The sequence below is a fragment of the Carcharhinus amblyrhynchos genome, chromosome 14 (genome assembly GCF_965287045.1).
Source record: "Carcharhinus amblyrhynchos chromosome 14, sCarAmb.v2.hapA, whole genome shotgun sequence".
Lineage (NCBI taxonomy): Eukaryota > Metazoa > Chordata > Chondrichthyes > Carcharhiniformes > Carcharhinidae > Carcharhinus > Carcharhinus amblyrhynchos.
In genome coordinates this window covers 3647055-3652025 of record NC_137337.1, presented here as the reverse complement: position 1 = coordinate 3652025, position 4971 = coordinate 3647055, and positions in this window count along the sequence as shown.

The window sequence follows — 4971 nt, the reverse complement described above, 5'->3', positions numbered from 1 at the left end:
TTACGTTTTCGGGACAAGCGAGGCTGTAAAATTCCACACTGCCTTTTGAGCGAGGCGGTCAGTGTAAAGGATTCCACGGCAGGATTCCGACATTGAGAGTGAAAGAATATTCAAAATCACAAGAGCACAGGAATTAGGAGCAGCCCCATTCACACCCCTTACCCTGAACCCCAGCCTCACTCTGCCAGTCGATGTAGCCTGACATGAGAGGCATAGATAGCATCGACAGGAACAAACCTTCCCCTCGGTGGAGGGATCGGTGACCAGAGAGCACAGATTGAAAGCAAGGGGTCGGAGGTTGAGAAGGGATAGGAGGAAAATTGTTTTTTCCCAGAGGGTGGTGGGAGTCTGGAATTTACTGGCTGGAGGGAGATGGAGGCAGAGACCCTCAGAACATTTAAGAAGTATTTAGCTGTACACCTGTGATGCCAAGGCATACAAGGCCATGGACTGAGTGCTGGAAAATGGGATTAGAATTATCTCCGACTGGCACAGATGTGATGGGCCAAAAGGCCTTTTTCTATGCTGTAGATCTGTATGAATCTATGACCTTCCTGCCGATTTCCCACAACCCTTCACTCCCTTGTTGATCAGCCTTTGGATATATTCAACATCTCGGCTCCCAGTGCCCCACAGGGAAGTGAATTCCAAAAGTACACCACCCTCTGAGACAAGAAATTTCTCCTCCTCTCTGTCTTAAATGGGAGACCTCTTATTTATAAACTGTGTCCCCTAGTTCTAGTCTTTTCCACCAGGGGAAACATCCTGTCAAAACCCTCAGGATCTTATATGTTTCAATGAGATTATGTCTCATTCTTTTAAACTCCGATGGATATGGGCCCAACCTTTGCTCCAAAGAGAACCCCTTTGCCCCAGAAATGAGTTGTGTGAAATTTCTCTGAACCCTTTCTAGTACAATTATATCCTTTCTCAAGCACGCAGATCAAAACTGTGTATGGATCTCCCCATCATCGGTACACCTGGAACAAAACTTGCTGACTTAATTCTTCTTTAACAATCTTACAGATACACCTCTCGAGACCTGATGATCCAATGTTAAGAAAGTGCTGCCCGATTGGAGGAACCATCTTTCAGATGAGACATCCAGCTCCATCTGCTCTCTCAGGTAGATATCAATGACTGTGTGGCACTACTTCACGTGCCTCCCAGTGTGAGTAAAGTTTATTTATTCGTCACAAGTAAGCTTACATTAATACTGCAAAAGTCCCCTAGTCGCCACACTCTGGCACCTATGCGGGTACACTGAGGGAGAATTTAGTATGGCCAAAGCATCTAACCAGCACGTCTTTCAGACTGTGGGAGGAAATCAGAGCACCCGGAGGAATCCCTCACACACACAGGGAGAATGTGCAGACTCCACACAGATAGCAACCCAAGCTGGGAATCATATCCGGGTCCCTGGCACAGTAAGGCAGCTGTGCTAACCACTGTGCTGTGTGTGAACAAAGAACACAGAACACGACAGCGCAGTAACAGGCCCTTCAGCCCTCGACGTCTGCACCAATCACATTTACCTATCTAACCAATCGCTTATATCCTTCTATTCCCCAGTTGCTCATGTGCCTATCAAGATAAGTATTAAATGCCACCAACAAATCTGCCTCAACCACCTCACTTGGCAGTACATTCCAGGCCCCCACCACCCTCAGTGTAAAAAACTTGCCCCGCACGTCTCCACTGAACCTTTCCCTCCTTACCTTGACCTTGTGCCCCCTTGTAATTGTCATTTCTGCCCCTGGGAAAAAGCTTCCAACTGTTCACCCTATCCACACCCCTCATAATTTTATAAACTTCTATCAGGTCGCCCCTCGGCCTCCGTCTTTCCAGGGAGAACAATCCCAGTTTATTCATTCTTTACTAAAGTCCATGTAGACAACATCCACCACCCTTCCCTTAGCAATCATTTTCGACACCTCCTCAAAAAACTCAATTAAATTAGTGAGACATTATTGTTGTCCATGGTTATCTCTGGAAAGGTTCACTCCTGGGACAAGAGGACTGTTCCACAAGCTGGCATTGACGAGAATGAATCTAGACTCCTTGGAGTTTAGAAGATGAGAGGTAATTTCACTGAAGTATGTAAAATTCGAAGGATATTGACAGGGTCAATACCCTTGGGCTGTTTCCCCAGGCTGCAGAGTTTCAAACTAGGAGTCATTATCTCAGGATAACAGGGTGACCATTCAACTGAGATGAGGCGACATTTCTTCATTGAGAGGGTTGTGAAGTTTAAAATTCCCCACCCAGTTGTGGACCTTCAGCTGTTGAGTATTTTCAAGGTTGAGATTGATACAGATTTGTCTCTGAGAATTGAGGGACGTGCTATCAGACAGGAAGGTGAAGTTGGAGATCATAGAATGATGGGACAAGCTTGTGGAGCCAGTGGGACCACACCCTGCAGCTTCACTATTATACCAAAAGCAGATCACCTGGTCAAGATGATAGATTTGGGATCTTGCTGTGCACAGCTGGCCACCATGGCCTTCCTACATCAAAACAGTGACCATACTTCACAAAGTATTTCACTGCTATGCACATCCATCCTTCCATTTAGAACTTGAATCAGATATAGACATGGAAACTCACCAAGGAGAAGTGGAAAGGTACGTAGGATGTTTTGACCTTGAGTGCTGTTAATGTTCAAGGATGTCAACCACACCTGTATTTATTTAGCACGGCATGTGTACGAGGCAGAAGAATTAAAGGAAAACAGTGGGATGTTCCTGAAAGGTCAACCGAAGGTGATATCAGAAAGGTATTTTGGGCAAGATAACACAAGCTCAGATTTCCAAACTCCCTTGATGCTTGGGTTGGGTTGAGAAAGTATTTTTCACTGGCTGGTGTCATGAGCTCGGAGGCGTCAGAATTTGATTTAAGGCAATGATTTTGTCATTGCTGACGAACAAAATTGAAACAGAACCAGTTTGCTCGCAAGTTTGAGACAATTCCCGGCACAAGCTGTTGTAAGAGATGGCAGAAGCTAGATCTAAAAATGAGGAATGTTTTGAGCCTGGTGTTCCTGGATGGATGGAGAATTGGGCATTTGAAAGAGATTGGATGGGGTTTCTGTGGTTGACAGACTATCCATCAGCTATTGAATGCATTATAGCAGAAAATAAATCAAATATGCAAGTTTTTGGGATGCCAATTCCCCTACACAGGCCTGGAGTAACCATTGGATGAAATATTGATATTCAGAACACACCCATGAGCAAATGCCCAGGAGGGAAATCATAGAGGCAGAAAAAAAATCATTAAAAAATCATTGAATGATTTCCCTTTCCTTTGAAAATTTTCATTTTTTAATTCTAAAGATATTGGAGCTGGTTAAAAATAGATCAGCTGATTAATTGGGCGATCAAGCTTAATCCAATAGAGAGTAACAGAGAGTTCCAATTGGCTCGGGGAATTCAGACAGTGCACCCAGAGGCACCAATGGTAGAAATCAGAGGGGTGCAGGGGAGGGACACACAGAGGTGATGGTCTAGTGGTATTATTGCAAGACTAATAATCCAGAAACTTAGCTAATGTTTTGAGGACCCGCGTTCGAATGAATTTGATTTCAATAGAAGAAACCTGGAATTAAGAATTTTCTGATGGCCATGAAATCATTGTCGATTGACGAGAAAAACCCATCTGGTTCACTAATGTCCTTTTGGGAGGGAAATCTGCCATCCTTACCCGGTCTGGCCTACATGGGACTCCAGAGCCACAGCTATGTGATTGACTCTGAACTGTCCTTGGGTAACTAGGGATGGGCAATAAATGCTGGCCAACCAATGATGCCCATGTCCCTCAAATAAATTAAAAAATTAAATGAACTCATATCAAAAATCCAGATGGGGCCTGTGAAAGAAAATATGCTTAAAATTGATGAATGGATCATAAGAACATAAGAACATAAGAAATAGGAGCAGGAGTAGGCCATCTAGCCCTTCGAGCCTGCCCCGCCATTCAATAAGATCATGGCTGATCTGTTGTGGCTCAGTTCCACTTTCCCGCCCTCTCCCCATAACCCTTAATCCCCTCTCTTATCAAGAACCCATCAACCCGCTTCTTAAAAATATTTAGCGAGGCAGCCTCCACCACTTCAACGGGCAGAGAATTCCAGAGATTCACCACCCTTTGAGTGAAGAAGTTCCTCCTCAACTCTGTTCTAAACCGCCTCCCCTTTATCTTGAGGCTGTGCCCTCTAGTCCTACTGTCCTTTCTGAGCGGGAAGAGTCTCTCCACCTCTATCCTATCCATCCCATTCATCATCTTATATGTCTCAATGAGATCTCCCCTCATTCTTCTAAACTCTAACGAGTACAAGCCTAGTTTATTCAGCCTCTCCTCATAGCTCAATCCCCTCAACTCCGGTATCAGCCTAGTAAACCTCCTCTGCACTCCCTCCAAGGCCAAAATATCCTTGCGTAAGTATGGCGCCCAAAACTGCACACAGTACTCCAGCTGCGGCCTCACCAATGCCCTATACAGCTGCAGCAAGACCTCCCTACTTTTATATTCAATCCATCAATTTGATCAAATTATTTCCTGCTCTGGCCTATGTTTGGGTGCATGGGGTTTCTTCTGAAATTAAGACCTTACACTTCTCCACATGAAGTAGTTGCTGCCACCCCCGTGCCCATTCTTCTCACTCATATCACTTGGAGATTGCTTTTCCAGTCTTCCTAGTTCCCAAACCCCTCTGCTGTGGCTAATTGGCAAATCGGTGTCCAGTATGTCTGTGACCACCCAGCATTAACTCTTGGTGATTATACCATTTACCTTTCTTCCCTTGTTTACCACATCTCCTTACTCTAACCCAAGGACTATCTTGCTACATTCCTGCTTACCACACAAGACTCGATTTTGACGAAGAGAGATTGCTATCTCTGCGATAGGATGTTTGAAACATTCTGAATTCCACAGACCAGTAGATTTGACTAAAACCCATCATCACAAATG